Source organism: Mauremys reevesii, linkage group 3 (genome assembly GCF_016161935.1).
Source record: "Mauremys reevesii isolate NIE-2019 linkage group 3, ASM1616193v1, whole genome shotgun sequence".
In the NCBI taxonomy this organism is placed as follows: domain Eukaryota; kingdom Metazoa; phylum Chordata; order Testudines; family Geoemydidae; genus Mauremys; species Mauremys reevesii.
The window spans coordinates 84,153,280-84,175,198 of NC_052625.1; the positions used below are offsets into that span (position 1 = coordinate 84,153,280).

Consider the following 21,919-nt stretch of genomic DNA (forward strand, 5'->3'; position numbering starts at 1 on the left):
GTTTGTGTGCACATGCATATTTTGCAGGCACTGATTCCTTTAAAATTTCTTTTAGAATAAGAATAAAAACAAAACGTTAAATTCCAGCAGTCTAATCTCCTCCAGCCTGCCTTCTTATTTTGACAGTAGCCTTAGAATAAGCTACTTTGGGGAGTTATAAAGGGCCTGATGTTTAAAAATGCCAAGTATCCAACAACGTCTTTACTAACATTGGATCCTCAGTACCTTTAATGCAACACAGTTGTATGGTTATATATAGTCTGTCTTTCTTGGTGTCTTGTACTTAAGCAGAACAAAGGGCTCCAGCAGCTGCATCTCCATGTTGCTCTGTTCATAAATACGCTAAGGAAAACAAAATAATTTTGTAGTGTTGCTAAAAATAAATTGCCATTCCAAAGCAGCCATTACACTCAATGAAGTACATATATTTCATGCAGCCCACTGAAATGGGAGCTTTTCAGAAGCCGCAGCATACTGGATGTAACCAGAGCTCCCAGATGTTAAGCATTAGATGGGATGTGCCTCAATTTCCCCGCCAAACCTCCCTGTGTTTTTCCATGTAGCTTTGGACCAAGAGGGTCCACTTCCTGACCTCCCACCTCCTCCTGCTTCCCAGTCTTTCTCCTATAGACTCAATTATATGCAGCATTACAGGGAAGTTTTGCTGCCTTTTTGCTTCCATAGCTGAAGAGATTCTGAGATTCTATAAAACTGCAGAGTATCTAATTTTCTGTGTGCTTTTTCCAGTCAAGATGTTCACTATACTTTTGTTAACTGGGTAATTGAGTACAGTTTTCTTGGCTTATGACATTTTTCTGTCTGATTTTTTGTAATCAAAGGATACTTGGCCAATATTGTGCCTACTGTCCCCACAAATGTCCTGAGTTTTGCCATTTCCCTCCTCCTCAGGCCAAGTTGATTTACACCTGCGGCAAGCGATGTTTGTCATCAGTCAGTAACAAGATATGCTGCTTCTGGACAAACAAATCAGCAGCCCTAGATGGGGGCTGAAGAGAAGTAGTTTTGGCGCGAAGCTGTCTTTACATCTGACCCAGAAACAAGAAAAAGATTGAGAGGGGAAAAAAGGACAGTGTAGAAACAGAAGTGATAGAGCTGTACACAAACCCCAATATCCAATAACCCAATTAATGTGTATTCAGAACTCTGGACTCTTTAGCCAATTGCTATGTCAGTGAATCTTTGGATTCAAATGAAGTTCCTCCTCTTACCACATCACCTCAGAAGGGCCCCTTATTTCATTGTGTTATCAATCCCTATCCACTACAGTATTAGTTCCTTATTCAGTAACAAACCTACCAGCCTCCTTTATCTTTAAGAAAACTAAAACTCAAGGCCTGGCAACTCTGTCTGTGTTCTAGGACCACCTGATTGATCTGTCCAAAGTGCACATAGGGCTTCTGTATCAAACACACCTCAGCGTGCCTTGAACGTCTGATCAGGATGCCTCTGGAACACATTCACTGTACACAGAACAGCTGGTTTCTTGTTCCTTTGGTGAAGTTTCTCAAAGGGAAATCAACTTGAAAGGGAGTGATTAGGGTGCACGAAGAGGAAAATCACTCAAGTCTGAGTCTGCTGAGGAAGAAGGAGGCACTTTTTGCAAAATGTTGTGCTCTTTGCTCGCACCTACTGAAAATTTGGCATGGCTCCTCCTCCAAACTTGATCTGTTTTGGGGTTTGGCAAAAGGAGACAACTGCAGCGGGGAGAGGGGGCAAATGAAATGCAGAAAACTGAAGAGAACGGAAGGAGCCATAATTATACTGAAGACATTGAAGAAGCATAACTAGTTGTTTCTAGTGCCTCCCCAATAAATTTAGTTCTGTAGTCCACAGGTCTGTGCTAAATAAGCAGGGCAAATTGCTCAGACCTTAAGGAGATTTCTTATGCCAGAAATGCAGCTGACTGAGAAACTGAATATTTATCTTATCTCTGAAATGCTACTCATATACTGTCTGCTTCGGGTGCTTTTGTATGAAAGGGATATTTAGACATATAGCCAATTATGTTAAAGCCTTAGATTGAACTCCAATCTGTTGGTAGGAATTCACTTAGTCATGCCTTGGAGTAGCTTATGTGCAGAGATAGCAGTTCTGTTTAGAAGCTGTAGCTATTTGGCATGGTTTTACTGTTTTTAGGTTAAGGGCCAGATTCTGATTTCATTTATACCCCTGTAAATCCCTGACTCAGATGTACACTAGTATAATAAAGATCAGAAATTGGCCTATCAAGTATAAAATAATGTTGTGTTTAAAAAATGTCCTTCTTGGAGTTAAAAGAACAGGAGTACTTGTGACACCTTAGAGACTAACACATTTATTTGAGCATAAGCTTTTGTGGGCTACAGGCCACTTCATCGGATGCATGCAGTGGAAAATGCAGTAGGAAGATAAGTAGGAGTTAAATTTCATAGCTCCATTCTGATAGGTGAAGAACATACTTCATGTGTTGATGCTCTTTTATTACTTAACCCCACTTTGAACTCCAGACAGTGTTAAAAAAGACACAATATGGTACTTTGTGAAACTCCTTGTTAGTTTTTAGTGCCTCTTGGTGTTCATGAAAGGTTCTGGCATGGCAGTCCTGCAGAATATATGTCCACAGAACAGGGTTCAGCTCCAGCAGCACCAGTGCAATCTTCCCCACACTGCATTACCAATGCACCCTAATCTTGCTCTAGAAGCACCAGCTCAAGGAATGAGAAAGACTTTCAGTCCTGCCAGGTTCTTTGGCTTCTTTTCTGAGACTTCCAAAAAGGGTGCCAGTTGTGAAGGTGGTTTTGCTCCTTGTACTCTGTGCTGCATATTAGAACTGGAATGCCCATCAATCCATTGCTTAGTGATCTACAATAATCTTGGTTCCCAGGTGTTCTTGGTTACCTCAATGGATTTTTTTTGTCTTTACCTGCTACTATGATATCTCAGTGCAACTCTCAACGCAGTCCTAACTGTGGGTCTGCTGTGGTGCCTCCATGATAATAATAAAGACTAGAATAAGCTGAATTATATTAAGCACAATGGGCTTCTTGACTGTGCAGCAGCATTCCCTGTGAGATGTAATAGACATGTACTCTGGGTGATATACAATGGGAAAACGGTCAGCATCTCAAACGAAAGGGACACCTTTAATCAAAGTGGATTGCATGCCAGATTTTGGTGTTATAGGGAACCGTGGGTCTGAAACATGCTGCAAATGGCTCCTTTCTGCCTGTGGAATTGCATTTCAAAAGTATTAGACAGTTAGTCATCTGCTGGGGAGTTTTCCTTTGCAACACAGACACTGCTAAATGCTAATTGTTTAGAAGTTTAGATCTAGCAAATCATCACATCATACATTTGCTGAAATTTTAGTTAATTGTAAACTTTCTGAAGCATTTGGAAACAAAGTTGTTTGAAACTTTAATTAGCTGAATGGTACATTAAATTTACTCCTAACTGGTATGTAACCTATTGCCTAAATTAGCCTCCCTATCAGATGACTGGAGGATAGCTAATGTAATACCTATTTTTTTAAAAATGCTCCAAAGTCCATCTTGGGAATTACAGACTGGTAAGCCTAACTTAAGTAACAGACAGATTGATTGGAATTATAGTAAAGAACAAAATTATCTGACACATAAATGAACACAATTTGTTGGGGAAGAGTCAACATAGCTTTTGTAAATGGAAATCACATCTCACCAATCTATTAGAATTCTTTGAGGGGGGTCAACAAACATGTGGAATGTGGATACAGTGTATCTGGACTTTCACAAGGTCCCTCACCAAAGGCTCCTAAGCAAAGTAAGGAATCATAGGATAAGAAAGAAAGTCCTTTCATGGACTGGTTAAAAGATAGGAACTGGTTAAAAGATAGGAACTGGTTAAAAGATAGGAAACAAAGTGTAGGAATAAATGGTCAGTTCTCACAATGGAGAGAAGTAAATAGTTGGGTTCCCCAAGAATCTGTACTGTGACCTGTGCTATTCAGCATATTCATAAATGATCTGGAAAAGGGGCTGAACAGTGAGGTAGCAACATTTGCAGACGATATAAAATTACTCAAGATAGTTAAATTCAAATCTGACTGTGAAGATTTACCAAGGGATCTCGGTAAACCAGGTGACTGAATTTCATCTGCCATTTTGTTGCCCAGTGTTGATAAGTGCAAAGTACCGTACATGTGAAGAAAATAATCCCAACTATACATACAAAATGATGGGTTATAAGTTAGCTGATACCACTCAAGTAAGAGATCTTGGAGTCATTGTGGATAATTCTCTGAAACATCTGCTCAATGTGCAGCAGCAGTCAAAAAACCTCACAGAATATTAGGAACCGTTAGGAAAGGGTTAGATAATATGACAATAAATATCATAATGCCTCTCTATAAAGCCATAGTATGCCCACACCTTGAATACCACATGCAGTTGTGGTTGCCCCATATCAAAAAAGATATATTAGAATTGAAAAAGGTGCAGAGAAGGACAACAAAACTGATGAGGGGTATAGAATAGCTTCCATGGGAGGAGAGATTAAAAAGACTGGTATTGTTCAGTAGAAAAGAGACGACAAGAGGCAATAAGATAGAGGCCTATGAAATTATGAATGGTGTGGAGAAAGTGAATAAGGAAGTGTTATTTACCCTGTCACTTAACATAAGAACTAGGGGTCACCTGATTAAATTAATAGGCAGCAGGTTTAAAACAAACAAAAGGCAGTGCTTCACACAGTGCACAGTCAACCTGTGGAACTCGTTGCCAAGGGATGTTCTGATGGCCAAAACTGTAACTGGGTTCACAAAAGAATTAGATAAGTTCATGGATGATAGCTCCATCTATGGCCCAAGGTGGTCAGGGATAAACCCCATTCTTCAGATGTCCCTAAACCTCTGACTGCCAGAAGCTAGGACTGGACAAGAGATGGCTCACTCGATAATTGCCCTATTCTGTTCATTTCTTCTGAAGCATTTGGCACTGGCCACAGTCGGAGACAGGATCCTGAGCTAGATGGACCATTGGTCTGACCCAAGTATGGCTGTTCTTATGTTACATGGGTATTTATTAACTTGAGTTCCACTTGGATTCAGAACATGAATGGGGAATTATTAATTTTGCAAATACCAGGCTATAGGTGCTCAGACCACACATAAAATTATCCTAAAGATTTAACATATGAAAAGTAGAAAATATTTAGCTCATTCACAGAAAATGCAGCTCAGCAAACCAGACAGATACTAGCATAGTCTGGCTTCTGTGATTTCCCCTTCCCACCCCATGCCATAGTTTTTCCTAGCTTAATGCTAAATGTGTCACCTCTTGCTACAGTGTCTGTGATGTTGCACTCCATATGCTTTATGAAAATATGCTTGGAATGTGAATATGATGTAACTTGAATATGCTTTATGCAAAAGGTCTCTTGTACGGTATCGTTATTTATTACAAGCTTATAATCTACTGACTGTGTTCATCCTGTTTCTATGTGTGTCTCATTTTTGTATCTAAAAAAGGAAATATGAAGTTAACTCTGAGGTCCTATTGTAATTATGCAAAGTGTGGGACATTAATGGTGGTTTAGAATCTTGATGGCTCCCATTAACCAGGAAAATTAGTTGCAAATGGTTCGGTTTACTTGTACGCCTTCCTGTGTTCTTGTGAGTCGGGCTGGAAAGAATGGAGGCTTGGAGTCTCACAGGACATGTGACCATGTCATCTAGTACTGGAATCCATCTTAAACCAGGTGCTTTTCCATTTAGAAGGAAGGGTGGGAACCCAGAGAGAGACAAAGGATTCCCGCCTTGTGCCAAAGCTATAAAAGGGGGTGGAACAGAACAAAGGGGGCTGCCATCATGAGAAATCCCCTAGTTACCACCTGAGCTGGCACTAACAAGAACTGTACCGGGGAAAGGATTGAGCCCAGACTAAGAAGGAGTCTAGTCTGTGAAAGAATCTTATTGGAACATCTCTGAGGGTGAGATTTACCTTTATTCAGTTTCTTTAATGTATTGGGCTTACACTTGCATGTTTTGTTTTATTTTGCTTGGTAACTTACTTTGTTCTGTCTGCTATCGCTTAAAACCACTTAAATCCTACTTTTTATACTTAATAAAATCACTTTTGTTTATTATTAAACCCAGAGTAAGTGATTAATACCTGGGGGAACAAACAGCTGTGCATATCTCTCTATCAGTGTTATAGAGGGCAGACAATTTATGAGTTTACCCTGTATAAGCTTTATACAAAGTAAAATGGATTATTTGTGGGTTTGGATCCCATTGGGAGTTGAGTGTCTGGGTGCTGAAAATAAGAAACCTGTTGAGCAGTTTTGGTTAAAGCCTGCAGCTTTGGGGGCGTGGTTCAGACCCTGGGTCTGTGTTGCAGTGGAGTAGCATGCCTGGCTCAACAAAACAGGGTTCTGGAGTCCCAAGCTGGCAGGGAAAATGGGCTCAGAGGTAGTTTCAGCATGTCAGGTGACAGTCTGAAGGGGGCCGCTGTGACTGAACCCATCACAGTGTCTTCCCAGCATCCTTTAATAGTTATACATCTTTGGCAGCAGTTCCTGCTGTCCATGATGGGAACAACCCCCCAAAAGAAGAGATTGTAGAGAGTTTCATGTACAGTAACTGCCCCTTAGTTCTAGTGCTAATGCAGCTGTTCTCAATCAGTCGCAGTATGCCCCATGTCAAATCCTGCACATATCAGATGTGACCTAGATGCGGTTCTGATGGGCATTAACACCTTGAAGCCAGGAATGAGGATTCCCTGGTGCTTCTCTTGTTACTGACAAAATGGCAGGTTTCATAACTAGCACCAACATTGAAGTATGCTGCCGTCTTTCTAATTATCCAAAATTTCAATGTGCTATTTGTGCATTGATGGGTGTAAGGTTATACCTGTTGAAAAAGAAGTTACATGGAATATAAATAGCTATTCAAGACAAAAGCTACTGTATAGCCTGAGGTCTACCAGCTGCTGGACAATATGAAGTTAAATATGTACAAAATATAATGACATAGCTAGTCTCTGCTAGGTTAAAATTAATGAGGTGTGAGCATCAAATATGGTCCCCAAACTGAATATGATAAATGATTTTGACTTTAAGGGGAACGTGTTTTTGACTTTTCTAGTGGCATGCCCCAGTCTTATCTACGCTTTCCGTTTGGCTGGATATAAATGGCACACTGATGCTTTGAACTGTAGGTGATGGATTAGATACTCTTCCCAAAATGCCATGTTTTTCTGTGAAGAATGTAGCTTTCCAGTCTGGAATATGCAGTACAGCATAGTGAGCCTTGAAAAGTGTATTATGCTAATTGCCTTAGTGTGCACTCATATTTATCTTTGTCTAGTTCTGCAATGTAACAGTTCTTGCTCAAGGGGACTGGTTAGGATTAGGTTTTAGCCAATGAGTCCAGCAGTACCTTGCTTCTAAAGTGAATGTATAATATTTTCTCCCTTCTGAGCTATCTGGCATGCAAGAGGCTTGGAAATTAGTGAGGTCTATCATGAGTTTCCGAATCTCTTATGGGAGAAATATTATGGAAAAAGAAAAGCAAAAATTTGCAGCTGTTTTTATCACCTTGGTTTTGGTAGATTGTTGCTGAATGCAACAGTGAAAACTGTTTGGGAGACTTGCAAATCTGCCATTGCTTAAAGCTACAGAAAACCTAGGCTTGTTTCATTGTGATGGAAAAAATTAAATGTCATCTTGCAATTCTTCCTGTATTTATTTATTTATTTTTACTCCATGACCACCAATGCACTAGAACTACTTGTCTGATGCTGGTATCTAGTTGCTACTGTGGGTAACTGTGTTTGCTCCTGATCTTTAAAAATAATGCTGGTATTGTTGGTATAAACTTGGATGAGTCCTGTACATTTTTTAGCCTTTAACAGCCTTGTGGGTGGGGCCTGCCCAGTTGCCCAATGTACTTCCCCTACTGGCCTACCATGGATCCTGCTTCTCTGTCTTCCACCATACAGTGACTGTAGAGGTTATTGCAGTATTTCCTGTGGAGCAGTTTGCCATGGGGAGACAGGGGAGCCCAGCAATGGGGGATATGAACTCTGGGGAAACTGGAGGCAGAACATTTTCAGAACATTTTTTCATTTGGGGTGGGGAATTAGGAGTTCAGAAAATCAGGGAGTTCATGAGAACAGGGATAGAAGTTGGTGGTTCATAAGAAAATGAGATCTGGGGAATTGAGAAAGTGTGGCTGCCAAACAGGAGTTCTACTATAGTATTCCCATTTTACAGCTAGGGAGACTGAGGAAGAGATGCTAGTGTAACTTGCCAAAGGCCAGAGGGCTACCCAATGCGAGATTTATAACTTGAGAGTGTCACAGTTCAGGGGAGCTGCACCTGTACACCCAGCAAGGCTTCCAACTCCCCAGCTGCTGCCTTTCTTGTACAGAGACCTGCATCTCTCTTCCTTCTGAGGGGGGTGGGTATTTCCAAGCTGCACAGTTCCCTGCCTCTACTTGCTTTCTCTTCAGAGACGGTTAACAGTGTGACTGCCCCCAGCTAGAGATACCATGGAGCTCTTTCTCTGCAAGACTATTTTATTCTTAAGATAAAACGCTGCGGAGAAAACTTTAAGAACAAGAGAAGAACTTACGCACGTGCTAATAAGCTTACCAGAGATCACCCCAACTCTAACCTGGGCCCTGGCCGGAGCAGTCCTTCAACACCCCATCCCAGGGGTTTCCTTGTCATTTCCACTTTTATGACAGCTTCAGCTCAGAACAAACACATAGTTGTATGGGGCCCCAGTAGACCCAGCCCTTCCAATACTTCCTTAAGGATTTCGGGACCTCCCTGGACCAGGGGTCCCTTTCCATCGCTGGATCAGGAAGAACGCCCTGAGCCGCTTAAAAACCAGGCTATTTATCCACAAATCCTTTCTTTGTCTGTTGATCCCTGGAGAATCCAGTTTGAAACTAGTGTGTGGACAGCTCTCAAGTGGGGTGGCTTCAAAGAGCTGATAATCGTGTGTGTGTGGGTATGTCTACACTACGGGATTATTCCAATTTTACAGAAACCAGTTTTTTAAAACAGATTGTATAAAGTAGAGTGCACATGGCCACACTAAGCACATTAATTCGGCGGTGTGCGTCCATGTACCGAGGCTAGCGTTGATTTCCGGAGCATTGCACTATGGGTAGCTATCCCATAGTTCCCACAGTCTCCCCCGCCCATTGGAATTCTGGGTTGAGATCTGTGATGGGGCAAGGCCAGATGGCTACAGTAAAGTACTGAGGAACAGGTATGTTAGCCCCAGGCTAAACAAATCCCTAGCACCGTGGTAACCAAATGGCAGTTGCTCCAGGTTAATCAAGGCACCTGGGGCCAATTAAGATCTTTCTAGAAGGCAGTGGAGAGAGCTACACTAATTAGAACACCTACAGCCAATCAAGGCAGGTTAATCAAGGCACCTGGGGCCAATTAAGATCTTTCTAGAAGGCAGTGGAGAGAGCTACACTGATTAGAACACCTGCAGCCAATCAAGGCAGGCTAATCAGGGCACCTGGTTTAAAAAGGGAGCTCACTCCAGTCAGGAGAGGAGGAGCCAGAGGAGAGAAGTGCGTGTGAGGAGCTGGGAGCAAGAGGCACAAGGAGCTGAGACTGAGAGGGTGTGCTGCTGGAGGATTGAGGAATTATCATACAATCAAGCATTATCAGACACCAGGAGGAAGGTCCTGTGGTGAGGATAAAGAAGGTGTTTGGAGGAGGCCATGGGGAAGTAGCCCAGGGAATTGTAGCTGTCATGCAGCTGTTATAAGAGGCACTATAGACAGCTGCAATCCACAGGGCCCTGGGCTGGAACCCGGAGTAGAGGGTGGGCCCGGGTTCCCCCCAAAGCTCCCAACTCCTGATCAGACACAGGAGGAGTTGATCCAGACTGTGGGTTCCACCGGAGGGGAAGATCACTGAGGTGAGCAAATCCGCCAAGAAGCGCAGGACCCACCAAGGTAGAAGAGGGTCTTTGTCACAGATCCCAATGCATGATGGGGCCAAAACAGTGTCGCGGGTGATTCTGGGTAAATGTCGTCACTCAATCCTTCCTCCGTGAAAGCAACGGCAGACAATCATTTCATGCCCTTTTTCCCTGGATTGCCCTGGCAGACGCCATAGCATGGCAACCATGGAGCCCGTTTAGCCTTTTGTCACTGTCACCATATGTGTACTGGATGCTGCTGACAGACGCGGTACTGCAGTGCTACACAGCAGCATTCATTCACCATTGCAAGGTAGCAGAGACGGTTACCAGCCCTATATCACCGTCTGCAATTGGAAATTGGTGATGACGGTTATCAATCCTTTTGTACCATCTGCTGCTGTCATGGGTGCTCCTGGCTGGCCTCGCTGAGGTCGGCCGGGGGCGCATGGACAAAAATGGCAATGAATCCTGTGGCACCTTATAGACCAGCAGACGTTTTGGAGCATGAGCTTTTGTGGGTGAATACCCACTTCGTCGGATGCAAGGCTTGCATCCGACGAAGTGGGTATTCACCCACGAAAGCTCATGCTCCAAAACGTCTGTTAGTCTATAAGGTGCCACAGGATTCTTTGCTGCTTTTACAGATCCAGACTAACACGGCTACCCCTCTGATACAAAAATGGGAATGACTCCCCAGGTCATTCCCTTCTTTATGTTTTGTCTAAAAATAGAGTCAGTCCTGCCTAGAATATGGGGCAAGTATACTAGAGAACCAGAGAGCACAGCCGCTGCGGGTTAGAGCCCCAGATATCCCGCAGAAATGATGAGGTGCATACCATTCTAGGGGGTGCCCCTGCAACAACCCCACCCATTGCTTCCCTCCTCCCACACCCCTCCTGGGCTACTGTGGCAGTGTCCCCCTGTTGGTGTGATGAAGTAATGAAGAATGCAGGAATAAGAAACACTGACTTTTTAGTGAGATAAAATGAGGGGAGGCAGCCTCCCGCTGCTATGATAGTCCAGGCAGTACAGAATCTTCATTAGACATGAAGCGGGGTGGGGGTGAGGCGCTCAGCCTCCAGTTGCTATCATGAGGACGGTTTTCAATCCTTTTGTACCGTCTACCGGGAATGACAGGGAGTCATTCCCATTTTTACCCAGGCGCCCCCGGCCAACCTCACCGAGGCCAGCCAGGAGCACTGACAGGATCATGAGGATGGTTTCCAAGCCTTTTGTACTGTCTGCCATCAGGAAAGGAAGGGGAGGGGATGCTGCTGTACAGCGCCGCAGCACCGCGTCTACCAGCAGCATGCAGTAGACATACGGTGACATTGAAAAAAGGTGAGAAGTGATTTTTTTCTCTTTTCTTTCACGGGGGAGAAAAAGGGGGGTAAATTGACGACATATACCCTGAACCAACCGGGACAATGCTTTTGACCCTTCAGGCATTGGGTGCTCAGCCAAGAATGCAAGTGCTTTTTGGAGACTGCGGGGACTGTGGGATAGCTGGAGTCCTCAGTCCCCCCTCCCTCCCTCCATGAATGTCCATTTGATTCTTTGGCTTTCCGTTACGCTTGTCACGCAGCACTGTGTTGAGTCCCTGCTGTGGCCTCTGTCTGGAGATTTTTTCAAATGCTTTGGCATTTCATCTTCTGGAACGGAGCTCTGACAGAACAGATTTGTCTCCCCATAAAGCGATCAGATACAGTATCTCCCGTACAGTCCATGCTGATCAGCGCTCCACACTGGGCAAACAGGAAATGAAATTCAAAAGTTCACGGGGATTTTCCTGTCTACCTGGCCAGTGCATACAACTCCAGATTGGTGTCCAGAGCAGTCACAATGGTGCACTGTGGGATAGCTCCCGGAGGCCAATACCATCGAATTGCGGCCACACTAACCCTAATCCGAAATGGCAATACCGATTTGAGCGCTACTCCCTTTGTTGGGGAGGAGTACAGAAATCGGTTTTAAGAGCCCTTTATATCGAAATAAAGGGCTTCGTTGTGTGGACGGGTGCAGGGTTAAATCGGTTAATGTTATTAGCACCTACTAGGCCTGCCCTGCACCCACACCCGTACCGGCCCTTAGCCGATATTAAGCGGTTTAACCCTGATATTTCTTCTTCCTGCCCTTTGAGAAAACTCTTAATATTCGGTATTGCTTCCTCATTTAGGAGGGTTACTTTCCATTTTTGCCGCATTGTGCGTGAAATCGTATCCCCCATCGTGTTAGACCGGTATGCCATTTGAGTGCATACTTGTGTTGCCGCCTGTCGTGCAGGAAAACTCGGGCTTGTGACCAGCATTTCCTGAAGCTATCTGAAGCGTTTCAAACTTCACAACATGATGGGAAAGCTCTCTCACACAGCACTTTGACCAACACAGCAGAATCGGCATCGCATGCGCATGACTCATCAGGAGAAAAAAGGCTGCAGTCTGAACCGCATTCCTGAGAGGAGGATTCCGCTAAACAGAATGGATTCCAAAAAAAAAGAATGAAATTCCAAACAAAAAAAAAAGAACTCCAATGCCAAAGAAAAAGGCGAAAACAGATGAAAGTGCAGGGACTCAGTACAAGAAGCCATGAAAAGCAGACCAGAAACAAAAGAAGAAAAGCCGAGAAAGGTCAGAAAAGAAAGAAAAAGAAACCATGCTAAGCTGAAGAGCTGCTGTTTCTAGGGTCCAGTCCACCACTACCCAACCTGCACCAGTGCGTGAATGGGGTCCATCCAAAGCTGGGGTGTGGAGGGATTGGAGAGAGAGAGGGGCCAGGGAGGAGGAGGAAGAGAGAGATGAGCTTGCAGGGCTTTCCAGACAGCCAGGAGCTTTTCAGCCAGGGAGCTTTCTTCCGCTGCAAGAGGCCGACCCTCTCCCCACTCCTCCTCCCAACCCAAGGGCAATTTGAACACCACTCCAAACCCTGGTGACCACATTAAAGCCATAAAAGGTTTAATTTTTTAAGTGTTTTGATTTAGGACTTCTGCTGCGAAAAACAGTGTCACAATGCCTGGAAAGTTTGTTAAATCTGTGGGATGGTCTCAGCCATGTCTGATTCCTGGATGAAGCTGTGGACATCTCTGGGAAGTCCTCCTCTGGCTCTCATCAAAAGCCTTGCAGAAGGTCCTCTGGGGCCTGCACAGGGAAATCCACTTCCAGGGACACAGGGACATCATCCTCCATGCAGCAGGTAATCCTCCATCATGCATACACAAAATGTAGCAACAGGCCATCATCAAATGCCTTGCTGCAGCAGCATCACATCCATTGTTGCATGTAATCAACTATCATGTGTTATTTAAGCTGTATCCATATGTTAGTGATATCATTCATTGTAACCTGTATTGCTAGCAGAGTCTCAATTAAGGGGATAGAGATGGCCATTTCTACTGGGCCTTTTGCCTGTTCTGCAGGACTGGGGGGGAAGGGGAGATTGCCATTCTGTAGGGGCTGTTGCTAGGATGAGACTTGCTGCTACCAGCCACGGAGGGGGGGGGGGGGGGGGGTTGGCGCAGGGGGGGGGGGGCAGGGAGCCACGCGGTGGGGAGGGGGGGTGGGGGGGAGGGTGGGGAGGGAGGAGGGGTGGTTTCAGCTGCTGCATGTTGGGTGGGTGGTTTCTGAACTGGCAGGTCTGAATTGCTTGAGGCAGCACTGAATGGGCTTTGGCTGCAATGCTGAAGAAAAGGCACTGAATATATGAAGGCTGCAGCCATGCAAGCATGGGCTTACTGCCCAGACCTGCTGCTGTGAGCCAAAGAACATCAGAGTTACTCAGGCCTGTGGCAGACTGCAAAAAGCAAGCAGACAAATCAGAGTGATGTAGTATGTGTGAATGTGCTATGTGATGTTAATAAGCAATGATGTTGAGTGTTCTGAATATGTATTGTAATGTTCATTCATACTCTTTTCCTTTCTCTCCCTCTTCTTCCCTTTTTCTCCTCCAATCCTTTTTGCCTCCTCTCTACTCCATCCCCACTCCAAAAGCAGGCAAAAAAAAAAAAAATCCGAGAAAGAAGAGATCCAGAAAGAGAAAAGTGCGGAAAAGATGAAGAAGCATATCTGAATAAGTGGAAGAGTATCAACAGAAGTGAAAGAGGCCAGTGAGCCAGTGAACAGGAGCCAGAGGACGAGAGGACAGAGAAGACAGGGAAGACAGGCAGGAAGCAGAGGTGGCGGCAGGAAGATCAGAGCAGGCAGGGCGTGCAAAGATCAGGCTGCAGGGATGCTGCGTGACATGGCAGGATGATGGCTCAGGCGTGAGGCAGCACTGGGTGCCGCAAGTGCCGCTGCAGCAGACTGCTGGGGCACACACCCACCCACCAGCTGCACCCCACCCCCCCACGCCCCTCCAGCTCCTCCTCCTCCAGATCCCGTCCTCCAGACCTGTAAGACAGCCCAGCGGGCCCTCCTCCCCATTTTTTTGAAATTTCCATTTTTTTTTTTCTCCCTCCTTTCCTCCTCCCTTTTTTCCTTCCTCCTCTCCTCCCCTTCCTCCTTTCTCTCCCTTTTTTCTTAAACTTATCTCTAAATATTTTTTTTATATTGAATACATGTTTTTAAGCGATAAAAAGTTTGGGGGTGGAGGGTGGGTGGGCCTACAGGGAATGAGTCAATCAAGGGGACAGGGGGAGTCTTAAACAAATCAGTCAGTCATGCTGCTCATCTTCACACTCTGAAACTCATTTTTCAAATTCTCTTTTGTTCTCTCCTCTGGCCTTTCAATCACCTGTGCTCTGGCTTGGTGCTCAGCACAGCCTGCAGGTGATTTGTAATCAGCCTCCCACCTCGCCAAAGGTCCCGCCTCAAAGGTCTACTTTGACAGTGGAGAGCAGCAGCAACAACAAAGGGGACAAGCACACAGTCTGATTCTGAGGTCCAGAGCGGTGCACCAATGCTTAAACGCGCAAATGCACATCCACCAAACATTCTGCACTTGCTCAGCTGCTCAGCCTGTAGTTGAACAACTCTGTCCAGCCATGCCATCCAGGGCATCTGGGGTCCCATGAAATGGCAAGGATAACCAAAGCATAACACAGGATTTTTTCTGTCTGGGAAGTCCCCTAATTCCCTTCTGGTAAACAGAGTAGTGTTCTTGTGTTTCTGAGCTGTGCTCGCTGTTCCTGCTGGCATCCACATGGATGTTGGTGAAACGTCCCTTGTGATCCCTTGGTGCTTGCAGCAGCATGCCCCTTGCCCGGTTGTGGTGTATTGTGGTGGTGCCCTGGTGCTGGGTGGTGAGATGGGGATCCATCTATCGTGCCACCACCCTTACCACCCACCCCATATCGCCCCACCCCATTTAGGGAATCCCATCCACATTGACCAAGTCACAACCTTCGTAGCAGCAGCTAGCAATGCAGCTGCGCCTTGCATCACAGCAGCCATCACATTGATCAGTTAGATTGATTGATTCAATTTGATTCCCGACTGACATTGGCTGTCTGGCATTGCAAGCTTCCAGAGGCTTCTTGCCCTTCAACTGTGAGCTGCTCTCATCTTGGTATTGGCGTTTCAGGGGAGAGGGAGAAAGAGCAAGTTTCATGAAAAAGTTTCCATGACATGCAAAACACCAGCCACTGGGAATCGTCCCAAACCTGCAACCCAAAACTGCAAAAACTATGCAGTGTGTGCTTGTGCCCCCCCCCCCCAAGCCCCAATGGCTAGAACTGGCCCCATACCCAGCAGGATCTCCAATCCGCAGCGCAGGGCCGATTCCAGAGATTTTCTGTCCCATGTCCTCATCACTCGTTGCCGTGCTGCGTCGCCGCCGCCGCCTCCCTCCGCCTGGTTTCCTGCCTCTGCGTTGCCGTTTGCTGCATGATAAATGCATTTGATGTTAACGTCATGATGACTGCTCTTGAGCTCAAGCGGGTCCATGCTGTGCTGTGCTGGCGTTTTCCACCAACAACAAAAAAGCAAAACAAAAATCTGCAGAGCTCACGGAAGAGGGTGAGGCTGTACCCAGAAGCAACCACCACAAACCTTCGACAATGTTTTGCCACCAGGCACTCTCCCAGAAGCCCAGCCAGGGAGGGGCGGGGGCGACCTGGGGCTATGGGATGCTGGGCCTACAGGTGGAACTCCAGAAATCAACACCAGCCTCTACCATGCACGCACCGCTAATTAATAATATGTGTTGCACGTGCCACGTGCATCTGACTTTAAACAATCTGGTTTAAAAAACCTTATATAAATTGGTGAGTATAATAGTGTAGACAGCCCCTTCTAGCCCCTTCTACTATAGGAGTTACACAATGCAATACCACAATAATACATAAAATAATAATTACAAAATACAACCCAAACAAAAATAACAAACCTAACTCAGTTAATTCAACAAAAGTTCAAAAGGTCACAATTTTTGTTTGTGGAATTTGGATGTTGCAGGATTCAGGTCTGTCAGTCAGTTGCCTCCAGCCTTCAGTACTATGCTCTGCCCTCTCTGCCACAGCTTTCCAACTCTGACAAAACTTCTTGGAGGGAGTATTTCCTTTTAATTTCTGAGGAGGGAACTTGGGAGAGGAAAAAAAAAGGACTGAAGTGATATGAATTTTATGGGAGTGGATATTAGCCCTTTCTTTTCAAGTGCCAAGAACCATTAATTGTCTTCAGAAAGCAATCAGTGACAAAAATCCTCACTGGCAGTAGAACTGGAGTAGGACTGGACTGATCCTGTCTCTCTCTGATCGATTCTCTCTTTGCCATGATTCCCTATAAAAAAAATAGTGGAACTTAAAGAACTGGAAAGCTGCTACTAATGGATCTAGTCTATCTCTCTAGGAATGGGGTTTGAATTGGGGGGGTTGGAAGTGCTCATTTGTAATGTGCAGATGTGAAGCAGACCTGGACCTGGATCCCAGGCCCTCCATAGAGGGTTGGGTTTGTTCCAGGGGTTTGTCTTAGTCAACTCTCTGATCTTCTCTCTTGAGAGAGAGGGGAACCTGAAAAAAAAACCACACACATTACATTGTGCATTGCAGGGGAGAGGTTTTTTGGGATTCGTGGCATTACTGAACAGCTGTAAGAACATTTCATTCAGACTCCACTCATTAGATATTTATTAGAGTAGAGCAGAAGCAGAGAGATTGATCTGATTTCAAATCAAACAAAAGCAAATTAAAGTACAATATTTTTTTTTTTTTTATTCATATTACACACATCTCTCTCTGTCACAGACTCTCTTTGGGGGGCAATCTCAGTGCAGTAGATATGGTAACTCTATCTAAAAACTTACCCGTGAATCTTCAGTACACAAAAATGAAACTGTTTAACAGGAATACCTTGGACAAATGCTATTTTTGTTTTCATCATCTCCAAAAACTTAAATGTAAGGTTAGTAAATTGTGCCACACTGTTAAAAATAATGGGAAGAAGTGGATGTGTCATGAAGCAATGGTAGGAGCTAGAAGCAGAAGACTAAGGAGGGAACAAGACAATGAGCACTGTTGACTATAATAGTCCAAAATATTATCCATTTCAACAATGCTGTGGAAGGGATTATTATCTAGCAAGCGACAAAGGAGAAAGTCTGGTGGTATTTGTGCAAAGGAGAAGATGGCATAAAAAAATCAACCCAAACTCCCCTGACTCATAAAGAATCTCTACCATTTGGGCCCACATCAATATTAAACACCTCTTAAAGTTTTCTAAGTTTGATTTAGAATAAGCATCTGAAAAGTTTGGAAGCTGATGCTGACCTTCTCCAGATGGCTTGGTTCTGCAAAACTGGGTTGGAAATCTTGCAGGAACAAAGTATAAATCCATAGGATTTTGAGCACTTGCAAATGTACGTCCAGCTAGAACACAGAGTACAGAAGCATGGGAAAAGAAAGAAAAACAGTCAAAATAGGATAATAGTCATATAGAGATGTATGTAAACCCTTATTTTAATCATACCCGTTCCCTTATTCTTAGAAACTTCAAGAGATGAGTAGGACACATAGCCATTGTTCTTATTCACTGCTGATGTGTCACTCACTGCATAGTAGCTTCTTTAAATGTAGTCAGACGTGTAGGAAGATCAAAAACTAAGCAAATGGACTGGGTGCCATAACATTCACCCTTGCAAACATAATGCAGTCCAAGTTCCACCATTATGTCATCAACAGTAAACCCAGAGAGCCAAAGCAAATAGATGACATATCAACTGATAATGTTAGGCTAAATTATAGTCAGGAAAAGTTATTCCAGGCCAGCACACTAATCTAAAATATATTCATTATTTATGTAACGTCAACCAAATATTTGTTCTGTGCTGTCTCTCATGTTAACTGCAGACCTACAAGCTATCAGCTTCTTCCCATTTTCCATTGACTGTTACGTTACTTTGCAATTATATAAATTTTAGCTTTATTTCTCTTGAGCTTTAGCAGTGATTGTTTTAACATACTGTATTGGACTGAATCAGCTCTCCATTATCCCACAACAATCTGTCTTTACACTAGTAAAAATGAGAGCAGAATTTGGTCTGGAGGATTTCAAACAAAATATTTTGACTTCTAACTCCCAATATATCTATTTTCTACCAGAATGTTAGGTTTCATCTGTCTTCATCACCATTCTTTCAAAAAAACAGTTTTAAGAAGCTCTTCAGTTAGATATTCCACATTGTAACGTGGCTGTGCTAAATCAAGAACCAGGAAGTCGGCCAAGCATGTGCTCCCCACTTCCGATATCTTTGTCCCTCCCTTAAATTGTGAAAAGATATTTTTAATTAAAATTACAGCTATTGGGTCCAGTTTTGGTGTATGTTATCTGGACACAACTGCCATTTGGCCAAATGCTGATCTACTTTACACTGCTCTGACTTCATTACAGTCCAGTGTGTTTGTACCAGTGTAACTGCAAGAAGAATTTGTTTCATTGTCTTTAATTGCACATTTGGTAATAGTAATAGGACTTCTCAGGATGGACAGTTTGGTTAATAACTCTCAGTACCACATAAAATGACAGCTTCCATCTTACAAGACACCCTATATTACAGGCACATAGCTTGTTTTCTCTTCTCACTTAATCCTGTAGAATGGGTTTAATGACTCTGAAGTTGGTAGCTGAAGCTAATTGGTAAAAGCTGAGGTTTCTGATGATCACTTAAAGGAAATGATGGAAAGCGATGGCTAAGTAAAGGAAATTTTATGATAACAAAATGGCAGTTGAAAGGCGTGACTGGAATAAGGACAAACAATTAGTTGCAGTTTGTGGGTTTGGCACCAACTAATGGATTTTTGATGTTCACTTATATCCACATCGTATTCCAGCCCCTAATAATTATTAGAGTGAGGATGGAAATTATGTGTGAGCTTGAGTGACTGCTGTGAAGTTATTCTAAAGAAACTAGCTTCTTAATAGCCATGAGTTTAGTTCTTCTGACACAGCTGATTTTTGACCCAGAGATGACACTGTGGAAAGGCATAAACAACATTGACTGGCAACTTTGTTTGCATTCTCACAAGAAAGGTCAATGATGACATGGAAATAGAAACTGAACTACCCTCTTACCAGTAGACGTTAGTGTTAGTATCTCATTAGCTGGGAGGTGAAGGGAAGGTCGCTCTGCTGGTGACCATGTTTTATCTAGAAGACTTCAGTCTCTAGGGATCGCAACAGCACTCAATTTTCTTAGAAAAATAAAAATCACATTATCCATTGGTAACAAAGAATGGAAAATATTGATGGAGTGACCATAAGGCCAGAGTTCGTTTTGCAGACTTGACCAAGAACATTTGGCTGTATCTGTTTTCATGGCACCACTATAAGCGATCCTGACACAAAATGCTATAAGACAGATGGATGGTGCTTTGTCACATGAAACTAATGTCCCCTCACTTCACACCTTACAACAGGGCAACAGATGGGTTTGGGGGGCAGGGCGTGAGGACAGGAAGTGTGATGGGATGTGCATATGTGTGCAGACATCACTTGGGCAGCAAGTGAAAATGAAACAGGGGAGGGGAAGCAGTGAATTAAATGATTGGGTGGATGGAACACTCTAGGTGCAAACTGGCTGATGAAAATTAGACACATTCATTATAAAATGGAGAAGTTTCAATCCTCAGTCCAGAGACTCCTTATGAAGATTATCCAGTGTCACGGTAGAACTCCCCCACTCCCTGCAGGCAGGAGTGTTTCCTGACCCAGGTGCCACAACATACAGGTGGGCCCAGCACACAGATACTAGTACTCAGAATTTACAGTGCCTCCAGCTAAAATGCTGGGGTTTATCGTACTCACACCGCAAAGGTATAAGCTTTATATAACCATCATTTGTTTTCTGGCTACCTAATGTTTGTTTCCAACCAAATTTCTCTTCCCTGGTTGAAAAGCTGTGCCCAAAAATCTTGCTTTGGCTGGTAGCAAAGTTAACTTGTGTAGCCGACATCTGGCGTGGATTTTGGGGACAATTAGTGGGTTGGGTATTTATAAGAAGTAGATTCTGGTATTTGTGGTGGGTATAGTTTGCTATACGTGAAATTTCAGTGCATCTTCACTTACGGGACACTGGCAGACTTGTGCCTTGTGGCTTTCTAAGGATGTGGTTATTTAGTATCAACCAAGAAAGATAATTCATAGTTCTGTGGTGCTTTTCAAAGCAATAATTGCCCAAAATTGCATAAACAAATCAAAACTGTAGAACTATTATGGAACGTCTACTTTCCCACTGGGAGAAGACACTGGAGTATATAGGGGTACAGAGATCCCCTGGGTTCACCAAAAGAATGTCATATAAGATCTCTAATGAAAACCTGTATCACACTGATCATCATAACCATGGCGAGATGTATGTATGGCGAATGTGTGAGGAGTTATGTATATCTACACTACACATTATAGTCTATAATTAAAAACAGGTCACCCAAAGATAGCATGTCCTGAGACAAAGTCTTCCAGATGGGAGGAGTTGGGGGTAGGAGACACTTATCTCTGGGGGGACCATTGTGTATTGTATGTCTATTTACATTATAAGTCAAATGGTAATGAAGAGCTGGAAGAGACTTCGGAAGAAAAATAACAGGAAGAGGTAAAGAGCTGGTGGGAAGGGGAGGAGGGAGCCCTGTCTGGAGGTGAACATCAAAGATCTGTTCTGCTATATTTGAGGGTGTAAAAAGACTCCCTGGCATCCTTCGTCTTGGAAGTAAACTGACAGCAAGTTTGCTTCATGAAAAAGGGTTCTCAGCCAGGCTTGGTTGAAAACACTGAAGAGAACTTTGGGTGAGGAAAACTTCTTTAGAGAAGAGAATAACTGGTTGCTTAAATTTAAGCTTTAAAAATGCATGTTATGATGTTGTTTTATATGCAACCATTTGTTCCCATCTCTTAAATATCTCTTAAATTCAGTGTATCTGAACCTCTAGCCTTTCTTAAATAAATTTCCTTTTATAGCTGAACTCAAGTGCTATGCATAATACGGGAGTGGGGATTTAAGGTGAAACTGGTAAGCTGTGGTATGCTGCTCCTTTGAGAACAGAGGATCTGGGATTTCTGTGAGTATCTGGTGATCAGGGACTGGATACTACGGGGGAATATTTTGAAGGGATCCGGGGCTGGGATGCATCTGTTGTCAACCTGCAAGGCAAACCCAGGGCTGGTATAGCCCAGGGGAGAGTAGCTGAGCAGGCTGGTGGTGCTAGGGAGCTCACACCCAGATAGTACAGGCTCGACTTCCTCACAAGGTGGTAACAAGGTGACTCACAGCCCTGGGTGCCCTGAGAAGTGTCGCATTTCTCTGGTGCTTTTCAAATTATAATCACCCCAAATGCCATACACTAATCAAAACTGTAGAACTGTTGTTCTGGGGTGAAACTTTCTTCCTTAAAAAAAAAAAGATGAATTATCTTGTAATATGGTAGCACCTGAAATCCTCAGCGGAGACTGGGACCCCATTGTGATAGGCAGAGTACAACCATATAGCAAGAGAGAGCTCCTGTCTCAAAGAACTTAGTCTAAGAGCCCAATCCTGCAAATAATTTGGTGTGCTTGCATTGAT

General features: G+C 43.9%; 1 long non-coding RNA gene across 1 annotated transcript; it reads right to left on the bottom strand.

Annotated features, from left to right (window-relative positions):
- Positions 1-216: 216 nt before the first annotated feature.
- Positions 217-19,507, bottom strand: LOC120402142. Its single transcript, XR_005597013.1, has 3 exons — positions 19,435-19,507; positions 17,634-17,732; positions 217-342 (listed from the first exon to the last, which is right to left on the bottom strand). It is a non-coding gene; the product is annotated as an uncharacterized LOC120402142 (long non-coding RNA).
- Between the last annotated feature and the right edge of the window lie 2,412 nt (positions 19,508-21,919).